Here is a 17,378-nt window from a genome sequence, read left to right on the forward strand (position 1 = left end):
AGAAATTCTCCATACCATTTTTTGTGACTTTTTCCACCGCCGCAAGTTCCTGTATTTTCAGATCCAATCTGGAGGCCTGTTCCAACACCCTGCCGGAGAGGGAATCAATCACCTGAGCCATCTTCATCAACCTTGCTTCTACCACAACCTTGTGTGAGTAGTTCCCTTAGGACCTTGGGTCGATAGCACTAGCTAGATGGCATCCTCTCTCTCTTGCGATTCAATACAAAGTTCCCATGAGTTGCCTCACATGATCAGGTTCCATATCATGTAATGCGGTTTTGTGTTTGTTGGGACATGATGAACAATCACTTTATGATCATATTGTTCATTGAACTATAGTGAATCAATTATGAGTTCTTTGCTGCGTAATTTTTTTTGAGGGAATTCTTTGCTGCGTAATTAGATAGCCGTGTATGCTCTCTGATCTATTTGTCTACTTCACTCAAGTTTCATAAGTAGTTCTTCAGAGGGAGTTGTGTGCGGTAGTGGGTACAACTTGCGGTGATCCATCCCAGTGACAGAAAGGGAATGAGCACGAATTGTATTGTTGCTACTTGCTTCTAAGGATAAAATGATGGTTTCTTTATCACACTTGGATGATAATTTTACTGTCTACATCATGTCATCTTTCTTATTGTAGTACCCTACTATTTATTATGAACTTAATACTTTGAGATGCATGCTGGATAGTGGTCTTTAGGTGGAGTATTAGTTATAGTTCTAGTTGGATAATGACCTACATATCGTGGACATTATGCCTATACGAGATTGTGCCATGAATGATCATAGTCATAACTCTATCTTATGTTATTGCGTACACCGTTATAATTACTTTTCTCGCTGTTCCAATTTATTATTTTGTCCTATTTATCAATTCCTACCATACCATATAATCTATCCTTGTAACTAGGAGCACAAGAAGTTTGACAACGTTCCTGAAACACTGGGGGAAGAGTATTTTGTGTTTGGTGTGCAGGTACCGACGATTTAGGTTGCTGAAGAAATCCCTACTGGTTCGATAAACCTTTGTTCTCATTCGAGGGAAATACTTATTGGTAGGTTACTTTAGCCTTACACTTTGGGGGGGGGGGGAGGGAGGGTGGTTACCCAACAACTCTTACGAGAGGGCAAGCAAGTTTTTGGGTGCCGTTGTCGGGGAATTTCTTCCAACTTTAATAGGTCCTACACATTACCACTTTTCTCTCTTGTTATCCATCTTACCTAGTTACTTTCTATTTACTATTTGTTTGCCTTTTTGCTTGCTAAAATTTTAAAAACCACAAAAAAATTAAAAGAAAGAATTATATACTTTTTTAACCTTGTTATCATGGCTAGTAATTCACTTCCTACCACTTCACCCGAGCTAGAAGTGCTTCACTTTAAACAAAGAAGTGGGGAGATATTAAAGCCTAGTTTATAATGTTGGACACTCATAATAGATCCATAATTAAAATACTTCTTAGTAATTTCTATGTAGGTCTAATCATGCAAAATAGGAGCACTTCATATTATGTTGCTGAAAGAAACTTCATTGAAAATGACGCTATGAATTCTTACGAAATGAGAATCTAATACCATAAAGTGCGCTCCTTTTTCACAAAAGGGAGTTCAATTGCTTGAGAAATTAGGAGAGGTCCAAAGTGATATAATGGACCTAAGTAAAAATGGCTTCCTCCCCCGCCAAAGAAATTAGGAGAAATCTGTCCCTCTGTCGCCCGCCATTGCTATATAAACCGCTGCCCCAGCCATAGTCGCAGTCATTCGCCTCCGATCCCTCTCTGCACCACTCCTACCATGTATTCCTCCCCCGCCAAAGCTCTCTGGGACAGGCTGACACCGGACCAGAAGAAGGAGATGGCCGCCATTGCTGCTAGCTGGTTGGCCGGCAGGCAACAGGAGGACGACGACGTCCCAATGGAGGACGGCCGCCGCCGACGAGTCGGCGCCACCATCCTCCTCCTCCGCGCCACCCTCACTGGTGCACTGCACCATGACCATCGGCGAGGCCCGTTCCCATTACGTGGACATGGTGTGGGAGGAGCGGTTCTGGGAGGCACAGGCCGCCGCTGCCTACAATCACCACCTTCTCCAGGAGCACCTGCAGGCGGAGGAGCAGCTCAACGCCGGTAGGAAGATCACGCTGGACGCGGACGTAGCGGAGCAGGTAGTGCTTCTCGAGTCCTACCGCTCCGCCCGCCTCGCCCGCAAGCGGTACCGCCAGCGGGTGGCGGAGGTGGTGGCGGCCGCGTACAAGGAGGGCAACAAGGCGGTGTTCGGCAAGACCGACGACGAGGAGGAGGACATCGCCGAAGACGGCACATCCGCGGGCGCCGCCGGCAGTGAGGAAGAATAGTGCACAGTAGGTCGCCGCCGCTCGGGTCCCGGGAAGGCCACCACTCCTCCCCTCTCGTCGAAGCCAAGCTTGGTTGGCTGAACATTGTTGCTTCCCGTGGCTCCGGAGGTGGAAGTTATGGAGGCAGAGCTGGAGAGTGCCGAGGCAGAGCTAGGGAAGGCGAAGCTTCAGTTCTTGGGGTTCATGGCCGGACACGGGGAACGGGCGCCGATGACCATTTAGATTAGGTAATTATGCCTAGCCGGACGAGCTCCGCTTAGTTGATGTAATGTAATAAAAAATCCGTCATGTTTATATAAAATTCGGCCGTGTTTATATGAAATCCAGCCATGTTTGAACGAATATCGCTCAGTTAGTTCGAACTGTTGCCAAAATGCATGCGGTTATGGTTGGATGGCGTCTTCCTGCATCCGTGTCCGCGGACTGGTACCTCCCTATCCGCGAATGGATGCGGAAGAAAATTTACGGGTTGACGTTGGAGGTGCCCTTATGTTCACGCGTGAGAGAGAGCTTGTCTTTTACCTGTATATTCGCGCCTATCAGTTTAGTTGTCATGTGAGCCCTTTGTCCTTAGCATCTTGAACTAAGAGATATTTAGTTAAACAATGTAGTGTTTGATCAACACATGCGTGGCCCACTGAATACACACTAATTAATTAAGCCACATGCCTATCGTGTTCAGATCGCGTCTCTAGTGTTGGCGTAAGGCATGCGAGAAATGATGGAGGTTTGGCTCTTCGACCCATCCCGGTCCAAGTTTGCGCTGTTTTTGGGGTAAAACGGACAACGCGCGGACGGGCGGGCCGTGTGCGCATGTCCTCCCCTAGCCCGCAATCGGTGGCACATGGACGTTTTTTTCTATCCGCCCCCCTCCCTCCCTCCGGCCGCACCCCCTCCACTCTTTCCCACTCTTGTCCACTCTTTCCCTCGCCGCCGCCGCCGCCGCTGCCATTGCAGCTGTGCAGCTCGGACGCGCGCTCGCCCAACCCTTCCCCTCGTCTCCCCCAAGCTACCCAACCACGGCCACCTGATTTGAGCACCCGGCGGCCGGATATGGAGCGGATCCGGTCGGTCTTGAGCTCGCCCGGCTGTGGGAGGCCGCGCCGCGCCATGGACTAGCCGGGCACCGGGCCGGAAGGCCCTGGCAAGGCCGCAAGGCCGCCTGTAGGTAGTGGCTCCTCCTCTAGCCGCTCGGGTCTACACCGTCGGTGGTCCGCCGGCGGATACACGAATGGCGGTCGGCCAGGTTCGGTGCTAGCCCAAAAGCTCGTCGGCGCACTGTTGCCACTCATTAAGTGCGACCACTGCCCAAAGAAGGTCGTGCGCCGCGTGTCTACAACACCAGAACATCCCGGATGGGTGTTCATCAAGTGCTTAAACGATGGGTTATGTGCTATTTTTAGCTTTGGTTGTGCTCTTGGATTTGACTAGTTGTGCTAACTTAAAATTTTATTGTGTAGCATGGATGCAAGTTTTGTTATTAGGAAGAAGAGTACATCGATATATTGATAGAGCGCAATTTAGTAGATGTTCGTGCACTTTTAACTACCACAGAGGCTAGAGATGAGACTAGTGCACTTGTTGCTAGAATAGAGGCTAGACATGAAACTAGATGTGAGGAAGCAACGTCTACTTCTTTACACTCGAAGAAGAAAGAAGCATGCAAGATCGAGCCTCCTCCCAAATAAACAATGAATGCATCGAGAAGGCACTAATCCAACTTACTAGAGCAGTTACGGAAGTTGGATATCTTCTAAAATGTATTCTTGTGGTTCTTGTTTTTTTGTCTTGGTTTTCTAGTCAAAATTTGGTGATGTATTTCTCATGTACCAAAAATGAATGATGAAAAAAAGTTATGGGCTTGCAAAGAAAAATGTACGCGGACAGGATGCGGCCGGGATGCGTCCGCGTGTTGGGCGCACGGCCACCGCATCCCAGAAACTGCCCGAACACGACCCCATTGCCCTACCAAAGGGACAGAATACCGGGCAAAACGGACGTCCGTTTGGGGTCGTGCGGTGGAGTTGGCCTTACAGCTGCTAACAAACCGATATGAGACTGACATGTGGACCCAGCTGAAGATATATGTAACATATAAGGTTCTAGGGTAACATCTCGGATGAAAGCTTCCATATGACGAATATTTTTTCAGAAAGTTTGACAAATTGAACATCTATCATAAATTTAAATTTAAATTAATTTTGTGTGTGCTGAAACGAAAACAAATCACTTCCTATAGATCAGAATCCACCCTTTATTCACAGCAAAGTTATTTTTCATTTCGGTAAGAGCAAACTGAATTTAAACTGGGTTTGTTTATAGATGTATGTTGATTGTTTTAAACTAGAATATTGAAATGTAGAAAATTTGCATGCCTTTACCAAATTAGAGGACATTTTCACCTTGTACGTTAACTGTCACAAACGTCTATAGATCAATGCTGTTGCTACTTTGTGTTCCTTATATTTTGCAAAAAAAAGGAACTCTTTTATCCTGTGCCATAAAACTCTTCCTTTTAACACTTCTATATGCTGGGTTGACGGCATCTCATCAATATAGCTAGGTCTCTAATTTTAGTTCTGAAGTAAACGGACCCAGTGGGTAAACAAGTGGACATACAGTAGGCTTATCCTTGCCAAAATGGACAAATAGAGTGTTTTGCAAAAAATAATAAAAAAATTGAAGCTCTAACAGTCGGGCTGTTGGTAATGAAAATGTCAAACCTTCATACAAATAGGCAGCAATGCACGTGCATACTGGCACTACTTGTATCATACTGGCATTCTAAGATGACGATCACATACCTTTTAGACTAAAAATCATAACGACAGTTTGACTTCTAATTAAAAATCCACTTTGTTTATAAAAAACTATGTACGTTATGCGTTTGTTTTACAATTCTAAGGCAGAGCAAAGACCAGACCTCATTCAGTGTTTCACTCTTCCCTGTTCTTCTGAATTATAGTTGTAGTTACAAGGATCATGACGCAAGCAAGCACTTCGACAAAATTTAACATGAAGGTTGGTTTCTTTTGGAGAAATAAAAATACATTATTCCTATAAAGGATGGTGGAGTACCCGCCTTCGTGACTGCTCGACGGCGATTAGAGCCTCCCAGCCGTCCGTTGCCGGGTGGCATGCTGCAGGAGCTTCTCGGGGCCGCTCTAGGCCGTCCAATCTGCCTGGACGGCTCCGACCCGGGCGACTTGGTTGGAGGGTCCATGACAGATGGACTGAGGGCGCGCGATCATTACAGTCAGTGTGCGTCCATGACGGGTGGACTGAGGGTGTGCGATCGCCGCACTCAGACGGCTGGTTGATGACGAGTAGACCGAAGGCGCGCGATTGCTACATTCGGAAAAGAGCCTCCTCAACGTACATTGTCGGTTGGCTTGCGGCAGGAGGCTCTCGTGGATGAGGCGAGCCGTTGCATCTGCCCGAACCAGCAGGTGTCCGGCCGACTAGTCTGGAGTGTCCATGATGGGTGGACCGCTCAGCTCGCTCGGGGCCAACGTCATTGGGCAGTGTCAGGCCTGCCAGCACACTCACGCAAAGCTCTAGTTGAGCCCGCCTAGCGGCGTACTTGCCCCTAGGTGGGTTGGTACGGTCGCGACAGGCACGAAAGCCGGGTCCCGGTCACAGCGCCGGCTCGCGCGTGGGGCCCGATTCGGGATTGCGTGTGCTAGTGGGCGCGTGGGGCCATCCCGCCCGAGCCGGCTGCCTTGTTGGTGCCTGTTTCATCCAGTTAGAGCCGGCTCTTAGCGTCTCCCGGCCAGAGTCGGCACAGCGTGTTGTCCGGTGCTACTTGTGATATGCATTGGGATTTTCCCTGAAGAGGCTGGATGAAATAACATAGTAGCAGATAGTATTCCCCTCAGTGGAGAACCAAGGTTATCGAACCAATAAGAGATTCAAAGACAAAAGTCGACAATACCTGCACACGAACAAACAAAATACGGCACCCAACACGGGCAAGAGGGTTGTCAATCCCTTGTACTTGGTAATTGTAAGGATTAATACCGATAGTTGTAGATATATAAATTGCAAAAAAAAACTAATAAATTGCAGCGAGCTTGTTAGGGCTGTAGTAATAATGATGAATGGACCCAGAAGACATAGCTTTCACTAGCGGCATCTCTCTCAAGAACATAGCAAATGATGGGTACACAAATTACGTTCGGCAATTGATAGAAAAGAGGATAATAATCATGTTATTCATGGCATGATGAGTACTACGCATTATATCCGTGACAAGTAGACTGTTAAACTTACTGACGCCTACTACCGTTACTCCATTTCGAGAGCGCTTCTATGCTTGGATCTCTACGTATTAAGTTGATAACAAACAAAGTAATGCTTGAAGCAGGATGACATAATATAGACAAAATAAGGATAAATAATATGATTGAACCACGTCATTTTATCCTTAGTAGCGACAATACAAATATGCGCATTGCTATCCTTCTGTCACAAAGTAAGGACACTGCAAAATTAAAACTACTAATATGCACCACTTTCACTAAAGATCTAATTATCAACTTGGCAAAGAAAACTCATAGATCGGTAAGCATAGTTACAACAATCACACAATAAAGTTTAGAATATAACTCAATTAATTTCAATGAATAATCTGATCATAAACACACAATTCATCGCCTCCCAACAAACGTATTGCAAAAGAAGATTACATCGAAAGAACTCCGAGGATAACATTGTACTCCCTCAGTTCCTTTATGTAAGGTATATTATTTTCGGTGTATAATTATAGATTAGTTAGGACGAAATTACTCTTGGCAAAATTATTGGTTATTGGCAAGTAAATCAGTTAGTCCAGGAAAATAAGAGATACATGCAATCGAGAGAGAGAGAGACTTTCCTTCTTTTACTACAAGGAGAGATACACACAATCATGAGAGAGATACTTTGCTTTTTTCTGGAGGGCTAAAAAGGGAATTGTGAGGAATTAGAAGAAATGCACCTTACATTATGAAGTTTTATAAAAAAAATACACTTTATATAAAGGAATGGGGGATTATTGAAGATCAGAGAGAGAGAGAGAGAGAGAAAGTTATCTAGCTACTGCTATCGACCCGTAGGTCCTGTGGGGAATTAATCACACATCATCGAAGGTGAAGCAAGGTTGATGTAGAGGCCCTCCATGATCGAATCCCCCTTCGGCAGTGAATTGACGAAGGACTTTGATACGTCTCCAACGTATCTATAATTTTTGATTGTTCCATGCTATTATATTATCTGTTTTGGATGTTTAATGGGTTTTACTATGCAGTTTTATATTATTTTTGGGACTAACCTACTAACCAAAGGCCCAGTGCAAATTGCTGTTCTTTTTGCCTATTTCAGTGTTCCGCAGAAAAGGAATATCAAACGGAATCCAAACGGAATGAAACCTTCGGGAGAGTTATTTTTGGAGCAAACGCAATCCAGGAGACTTGGACTGGGCGTCAAGGAAGTAACGAGGCGGCCACGAGGCAGGGAGGCGCGCCCAGGGGGGCAGGCGCGCCCCCACCCTTGTGGGCCCCTTGTGGCTCCCCTGACCTAGTTCTTTCGCCTATATATACTCATATACCCTGAAAACATCCGAGAGCACCACGAAACCCTATTTCCACCGCCACAACCTTCTGTACCCGTGAGATCCCATCTTGGGGCTTTTTCCGGTGCTCCGCCGGAGGGGGAATCGATCACGAAGGGCTTCTACATCAACACCATAGCCTCTCCGATGATGTGTGAGTAGTTTACAATAGACCTTCGGGTCCATAGTTATTAGCTAGATGGCTTCTTCTCTCTCTTTGGATCTCAATACAAAGTTCTACTCAATTCTCTTGGAGATCTATTCGATGTAATTCTTTTTGCGGTGTGTTTGTCGAGATCCGATGAATTGTGGGTTTATGATCAAGATTATCTATGAACAATATTTGGTTCTTCTCTGAATTCTTATATGTATGATTTGTTATCTTTGCAAGTCTCTTCGAATTATCAGTTTGGTTTGGCCTACTAGATTGATCTTTCTTGCAATGGGAGAAGTGCTTAGCTTTGGGTTCAATCTTGCGGTGTCCTTTCCCAGTGACAGCAGGGGCATCAAGGCACGTATTGTATTGTTGCCATCGAGGATAAAAAGATGGGGTTTATATCACATTGCTTGAGTTTATCCCTCTACATCATGTCATCTTGCCTAATGCGTTACTCTGTTCTTATGAACTTAATACTCTAGATGCATGCTGGATAGCGGTCGATGTGTGGAGTAATAGTAGTAGATTCAGAATCGTTTCGGTCTACTTGTCGCGGACGTGATGCCTATATACATGATCATGCCTATATATTCTCATAACTAAGCGCTTTTCTATCAATTGCTCGACAGTAGTTCGTTCACCCACCGTAAATTATGCTATCTTGAGAGAAGCCACTAGTGAAACCTATGGCCCCCGGGTCTATCTTCCATCATATTATTTTCCTACCAATTTGCTATTTCTGCCATCTTTTATTTTGCAATCTTTACTTTCCAATCTATATCATAAAAATACCAAGAATATTTATCTTATTATCTCTATCAGATCTCACTTTTGCAAGTGGTCGTGAAGGGATTGACAACCCCTTTATCGTGTTGGTTGCAAGGTTCTTATTTGTTTGTGTAGGTACGAGGCGACTTGCGTGTAACCTCCTACTGGATTGATACCTTGGTTCTCAAAAACTGAGGGAAATACTTACGCTGCTTTGCTGCATCACCCTTTCCTCTTCAAGGGAAAACCAACGCATGCTCAAGAGGTAGCAAGAAGGATTTCGGGCGCCGTTGCCGGGGAGGATTACGCCAAGTCAAGTCAAGTTAAGACATACCGAGTACCCATCACAAACTCTTATCCCTCGCATTACATTATTTGCCATTTGCCTCTCGTTTTCCTCTCCCCCACTTCACCCTTGCCGTTTTATTCGCCCTCTTTTTCCGTCCGCCTCTTTTTGCTTGCTTCTTGTGTCCGTGTGTTAGATCATTTGCTTCGCCGTCAGGGCTAGTCCTTCTATCATTGTTAGTACTCCCGATCATGAAGTTCTCAATTTTAAACAAAGGGAGGGAGAAAAATTTAAAAGATGCTTGGTATAGAATTTGCAATGCTCAGAATAGATCTACTAGGAAGCAATCTATTTCCGTTCTTCCTCGCAATTCTTATGTAGGCATCACTCCTTGGAACAGATATATTCTTGATACCATTACCGGAGGGAACTCCTTGGGTAGCCATACTTTTGATTCTTATAATGCTATGTTAGATTTGTTTGGCTCACCACCTCTTTTGGTTAATGGAACTATTTTAACTTTGGAACATGTGCTGCAAAGGCTTGAAATTATTGAAAATAAAGTTGCCACTATAGAGTTGATTGAAAATTTGGATAAAAATATCCACAACCAGATTACCCAATACGGATCTAAGGTAGGAGTTACTCTGAATTTTTTGAAGGAAAAAGAACCCATAGTTAATGAAAAGATAGATCAAGATTCCACAAGAATTGATAAACTTGAGGATATTATTACCAACTTAGGGTCTGCCTTTTCTTGCGTGAGAAATAACCCAAATCGTCCTAATGCTAAAATTGCCAAATTGATGTATGTTCCTAAAAATAAGGGTGAATCTTCTAGTAAGGAAAATGCGGATCTCAAATCCATAAGTGGTCACCCCAACTTTTTTGCTATCATTAAGGAACCTTTTGCTACAAATGAATTTCTTGATTTCTTGCCTAGGAGTTTGATCATTAACAAAAAGAAGGAAACTCCTAAGGGTTATAAGTGCTCTATTGAAGAATTGCCTACCAAAGATGATAATACCTAGATCTATTCTTGCTTTTATGCCTAGCTAGGAGCGTTAAACGATAGCGCTTGTTGGGAGGCAACCCAATTTTATTTTTGTTCCTTGCTTTTTGTTCCTGTTTAGTAATAAATAATTCATCTAGCCTGTGTTATGATTGTGTTTTTAATGTTTTAGTTAGTGTTTGTGCCAAGTAGAACCTTTGGGAAGACTTGGGGAAAGTCTTTGCGATCTTGCTGTAAAAAAATAGAAACTTTAGCCCTCACGAGATTTTCTGCCATTTTTTACTGGAGAGTGCTATTAGGTCGATTATTTTTGCAGATGATTAATAGATAAACTCTTCACGTCCACCTATTTATTTAAGAATTTTTGGGTTCCAGAAGTATACGTTTATACAGATTACTACAGACTGTTCTGTTTTTGACAGATTTTGTTTTTCGTGTGTTGTTTGCTTATTTTGATGAATCTATGGCTTGTATCGGGGGGTATGAACCATAGAGAAGTTGGAATATAGTAGGTTTAACACCAATATAAATAAAGAATGAGTTCATTACAGTACCTTAAAGTGGTGGTTTGTTTTCTTATACTAACGGAGCTCATGAGATTTTTTATTGAGTTTTGTGTTGTGAAGTTTTCAAGTTTTGGGTAAAGATTTGATGGATTATGGAATAAGGAGTGGCAAGAGCCTACGATTTTGGGATGCCTAAGGCACCCCAAGGTAAAATTCAAGGACAACCAAAAGCCTAAGCTTGGGGATGCCCCGGAAGGCATCCCCTCTTTTGTCTTCATCCATCGGTAACTTTACTTGAGGCTATATTTTTATTCACCACATGATATGTGTTTTGCTTGGAGCGTCTTGTATGATTTGAGTCTTTGATTTTTAGTTTACCAAAATCATCCTTTCTGTACACAACTTTTGGGAGAGACACACATGAATCAGAATTTATTAGATTACTCTATGCGCTTCACTTATATCTTTTGAGCTAGATAGTTTTGCTCTAGTGCTTCACTTATATTTTTTAGAGCATGGTGGTGGTTTTATTTTATAGAAATTATTGATCTCTCATGCTTCACTTACATTATTTTGAGAGTCCCTTAGAACAACATGGTAATTTGCTTTGGCTATAAAATTAGTCCTAATATGATAGGCATCCAAGATGGGTATAATAAAAACTTTCATAAAAGTGCATTGAATACTAAGAGAAGTTTGATACTTGATGATTGTTTTGAGATATGAAGATGGTAATATTAGAGTTGTGCTAGTTGAGTAATTCTGAAATTGAGAAATACTTGTGTTGAGGTTTGGAAGTCCCGTAGCATGCACGTATGGTAACCGTTGTGTGACAAATTTGAAACATGAGGTGTTCTTTGATTGTCATCCTTATGAGTGGCAGTCGAGGACGAGCGATGGTCTTTTCCTACCAATCTATCCCCCTAGGAGCATGAGCGTAATGCTTGGTTTTTGATGACTTGTAGATTTTTGCAATAAGTATGTGAGTTGTTTATGACTAATGTTGAGTCCATAGATTATACGCACTCTCACCTTTCCATCATTGCTAGCCTCTTCGGTACCGTGCATTGCCCTTTCTCACCTTGAGAGTTGGTGCAAACTTCGCCGGTGCATCCAACCCCCCTGATATGATATGCTCTATCACACATAAACCCCCTTATATCTTCCTCAAAACAGCCACCATACCTACCTATTATGGCATTTCCATAGCCATTCCGAGATACATTGCCATGCAACTTTCCACCGTTCCGTTCATCATGACACGCTTCATCATTGTCATATTGCCTTGCATGATCATGTAGTTGACATCGTATTTGTGGCAAAGCCACCATGCATAATTTATCATACATGTCACTCTTGATTCATTGCCCTTCCCGCTACACCGCCGGAGGCATTCATATAGAGTCATATATTGTTCTAGTATCGAGTTGTAATCATTGAGTTATAAATAAATAGAAGTGTGATGATCATCATTATTAGAGCATTGTCCCATGTGAGGAATTAAAAAAAAGAAGAGAAAGGCCAAAAAAAAGAAGGCCCAAAAAAAAAGAAAAAGAGAGAAGGGGCAATGGTACTATCCTTTTTCCACACTTATGCTTCAAAGTAGCACCATGATCTTCATGATAGAGAGTCTCTCATTTTGTCACTTTCATATACTAGTGGGAATTTTTCATTATAGAACTTGGCTTGTATATTCCAACAATGGGCTTCCTCAAATGCCGTAAGTCTTCGTGAGCAAGCAAGTTGGATGCACACCCACTTAGTTTCTTTTGTTGAGCTTTCATACATTTATAGCTCTAGTGCATCCGTTGCATGGCAATCCCTACTCCTTGCATTGACATCAATTGATGTGCATCTCCATAGCCCGTTGATTACCCGCGTCGATGTGAGACTTTCTCCCTTTTTGTCTTCTCCACACAACCCCCATCATTATATTCTATTCCACCCATAGTGCTATGTCCATGGCTCACGCTCATGTATCGCGTGAAAGTTGAAAAAAGTTTGAGATTACTAAAGTATGAAACAATTGCTTGGCTTGTCATCGGGGTTGTGCATGATGAGAACATTTTTGTGTGACAAAAATGAAGCATAGCCAAACTATATGATTTTTTAGGGATAAGCTTTCTCTGGCCATGTTATTTTGAGAAGACATAATTGCTTAGTTAGTATGCTTGAAGTATTATTATTTTTATGTCAATATTAAACTTTTATCTTGAATCTTTCGGATCTGAACATTCATGCCACAATAAAGAAAATTACACTGAGAATTATGCTAGGTAGCATTCCACATCAAAAATTCCGTTTTTACCATTTACCTACTCAAGGACGAATAGGAATTAAGCTTGCGGATGCTTGATACGTCTCCAACGTATCTATAATTTTTGATTGTTCCATGCTATTATATTATCTATTTCGGATGTTTAATGGGCTTTACTATGCACTTTTATATTATTTTTGGGACTAACCTACTAACCAAAGGCCCAATGCAAATTGCCGTTTTTTTGCCTATTTCAGTGTTCTGCAGAAAAGGAATATCAAACGGAATCCAAACGGAATGAAACCTTCGGGAGAGTTATTTTTGGAACAAACGCAATTCAGGAGACTTGGAGTGGACGTCAAGGAAGCAACGAGGCGGCCACGAGGCAGGGAGGCGCGTCCAGGGGGGCAGGCGCGCCCCCACCCTCATGGGCCCCTCGTGGCTCCCCTGACCTAGTTCTTTCGCTTATATATACTCATATACCCTGAAAACATCCGAGAGCACCACAAAACCCTATTTCCACCGCTGCAACCTTCTGTACCCATGAGATCCCATCTTGGGGCCTTTGCCGGCGCTCCGCCGGAGGGGGAATCGATCATGGAGGGCTTCTACATCAACACCATAGCCTCTCCGATGATGTGTGAGTAGTTTACCACATACCTTTGGGTCCATAGTTATTAGCTAGATGGCTTCTTCTCTCTCTTTGGATCTCAATACAAAGTTCTCCTCGATTCTCTTGGAGATCCATTCGATGTTATTCTTTTTGCGGTGTGTTTGTCGAGATCCAATGAATTGTGGGTTTATGATCAAGATTATCTATGAACAATATTTGGTTCTTCTCTGAATTCTTATATGTATGATTTTTTTATCTTTGCAAGTCTCTTCGAATTATCAGTTTGGTTTGGCCTACTAGATTGATCTTTCTTACAATGGGAGAAGTGCTTAGCTTTGGGTTCAATCTTGCGGTGTCCTTTCCGAGTGACAGTAGGAGCAGCAAGGCACGTATTGTATTGTTGCCATCGAGGATAAAAATATGGGGTTTATACCATATTGCTTGAGTTTATCCCTCTACATCATGTCAACTTGCCTAATGCGTTACTCTGTTCTTATGAACTTAATACTCTAGATGCATGCTGAACAGCGGTCGATGTGTGGAGTAATAGTAGTAGATGCAGAATCGTTTCGTACTACTTGTCGCGGACGTGATGCCTATATACATGATCATGCCTATATATTCTCATAAATATGCGCTTTTCTATCAATTGCTCGACAGTAATTCGTTCACCCACCATAAATTATGCTATCTTGAGAGAAGCCACTAGTGAAACCTATGGCCCCCGGGTCTGTCTTCCATCATATTATTTTCCTATCAATTCGCTATTTCTGCCATCTTTTATTTTGCAATCTTTACTTTCCAATCTATATCATAAAAATACCAAAAATATTTATCTTATTCACTGCTGGAATCAGCTTCTTTGCCGTCCGAAGGCATGGATCACGGACGGCAAACGTCTTTGCCGTCCGCCAGCAGACGGCAAACTGTCCGTCTGAACACGTTCCAGCAAAGGCCTTCTTTGCCGTCCACTTCCAGTAAGCGGACGACAAAGGATTTTGCCGTCTGCCATCCTAGGTCAGCAGACGGCAAAGACAACGGACGGCAGTGCGGTGGCGTGAGAGCCATTAGGGGGTTAACGGCGCTCTTTGCCGTCTGCCAGCAAACGGCAAAGAGTCAAAGCTCTTTGCCGTCCGCTGACAGACGGCAAAGAGATCAGCTAGGCAGTGCTGGGAAGCTGCCACGTGGCCAGCTATGCCGTCCGCTGGCAGACGGCAAAGTTATTTGAATCTTTGCCGTCCGCCAGCAGACGGCAAAGTGACCAAAGGCAGCCTGTGTTCCGAAGTTTTACAGGTAGCTGCCACGTGTCCTCTTTGCCATCTGCTAGCGGACGGCAAAGGTCTTTGCCGTCAGCTAGCAGACGGCAAAGAGGCTACATATCCTCTGTTTTTATTTGAATCCATTTAATTTCACAGGAATTCACACACAGATATACATATTTTTTTTCACATGCACATCAGACATATGATGTATCCAACACATAGCTCCATCCATGACAACATACATACATAATAAGAAACAGAGTTCCATCCATACATATTACAGTAACATCACAATGTTCATCCAACACATTGTTCCATGCATCCATATAACAAGTTCCACATTTTTCATCGATACAAACGAAAAAAAGAAAAGGGAAACAAGCACTCCATCCATGCAAGCTTCCATATAGTGAATTAAATCTGCAAAATGGGAAACAAGAAAGTTAGAAGAAGAAGACTAGAATCAGAAGAAGAAGAAGAAAATGAAGAAGAAGAAGAAGTAAGCATACTTAGGTAAAATGGAGCTAACCTAGCTAATTGTGCCATTTTTGAGTGAACTAAGCATATTATGCCATTTTATAGATATAACTTAGAGCTAACTTCATTTTGGAGAAAAGAAGAAAACTAGAAGAAGAAGATGAAGAAGAAGAAGACTAGAAGAAGAACTTCTTTTTCTTCTTCTTTGTCTTCTTCTTCTTTTCTTCCTATTCCTTCTTTTTTTCCTCTTCCTGGATTTTCTTCATCTTATTATGTCATTTGTGGACTACATAGGCTAAATTATGTCATAAATGGACAAAATAGGCTAAATAAGAAGAAACATGCCATTTTTGAGCTTACCTAGCTAATTATGCCATTTTTGACCTAACTAAGCATATTATGAGATATAACTTAGAGCTTACTTCTTGTTCTTCTTGTTCTTCTTCTTCTTCTTCTTCTTCTTCTTCTTCTTTTCTTCTTCTTCTTCTTCTTCTTCTTCTTCTTCTTCTTTTCTTCTTCTTTTCTTCTTCTTCTTCTTTTCTTCCTATTCCTTCTTTTCTTCCTCTTCCTTGATTTTCTTCATCTTATTATGTCATTTGTTGACTAAATAGGCTAAATTATGTCATAAATGGACTAAATAAGAAAAAATGCCATTTTTGAGCTTACCTAGCTAATTATGCCATTTTTGACCTAACTAAGCATATTATGCCATTTTTGATATAACTTAGAGCTAACTTCATTTTGGAGAAGAAGAAGAAGAAAACTAGAAGAAGAAGAGGAAGAAGAAGAAGAAGAAGGAGGAGGAGAAGAAGGATAGAAGAAGAAGAAGATCTTCTTCTTCTTCTAGTCTTCTTCTTCTTCTCCTTCTTCTTCTTCTTCTTTTCTTCCTATTCCTTCTTTCCTTCCTCTTCCTTGATTTTCTTCATCTTATTATGCCATTTGTGGACTAAATAGGCTAAATTATGTCATAAATGGACTAAACACGCTAATTAAGAAGAAAAATACCGTTATCACGGAGGTGTAGGAATGGTCGGGGCTGCGCCAGTGCCAGACAGAGGTGAAGGACCGGTCGGGGTTCCGGCATTGGCAGAAGGAGTGGTCGATGCTTGTCGGGAGCCATGCTGCACCAAAGATCATTTCCCATAATGTCTCGTTAGCAAGTTCGCAAACTGAAATGTGAATAGTAGTAAGCAACGACCATTCAAATCAAACTCACCGTGGTCGCCGGAGCAATCTGGGGCATCGACGGAGGGGCCTGACCTTTTTCTCGCACAAGCTCTGCACATTTGGTTCTCACGAGTCAGTCATATTAGATAGTAATGCGAACATTACGTGCATGATTGGGCTAATATGCACGAGAAACGTACCACGATGAGCTCGTATAGGGCCCGGTTAGCGCTGTCGTTCTGGTTCCTCTCCTCCTCCAACAACTTAGCCGTCCTCTCCTCCATCTCCCTTTCCCTCTCGTCCGCCTCCCTTTGTGCCTCCCTTTTTGCCTCCTCCACAAGCTCCTTCGTCTTCAATCTCTCTTTCTCAACAATTGCCTGCAACACACCACTCCTCGTTAGCATTGTAATCATCGACGGACGCACACACAATGTAATGGAGGAAAGGTGAGAGAGTCTGTATAACTAACCGCCGTGGCGATCTCCGTGGGCCGTGCACGAGGCGTTATCTCAGGACCAGAGCTACTCAGGTGCTTCTTGATCTGCGGGAGAGTCTTAGGACAACGTATCAGTCCATCACCAATGGCTAGAGAGCCATGGGACCTCCCGCCACCAGATATCATCACCAGCTCTGTATCAAAAGGATCCTGGCTCGGGTTAAAGTCCTCCCCTTTCCTCGCCTTCCCCTCGTGTCTGTACTTCACAAGCTTGTGGTGGGAGGTCTTGTTGGTGAAGCTCTCTGGATCATCTAGGCCAGACTCCGTGAATGGCTTGGCCTTCTTGTACGAGGCCATATGGGCCATGCCATAGAGGTCAAACAGACCTGGCAGAGCCTTCTTGTGGTGGTGCGCCTGAGAGAGAGGAACAAAATATTAGTTAAGGGCTCAAGCTAGCATGGAGAATGATATTGCTATGTAAATAGGTCATT

Source organism: Aegilops tauschii, chromosome 2 (assembly GCF_002575655.3).
Source record: "Aegilops tauschii subsp. strangulata cultivar AL8/78 chromosome 2, Aet v6.0, whole genome shotgun sequence".
NCBI classification, from domain to species: domain Eukaryota; kingdom Viridiplantae; phylum Streptophyta; class Magnoliopsida; order Poales; family Poaceae; genus Aegilops; species Aegilops tauschii.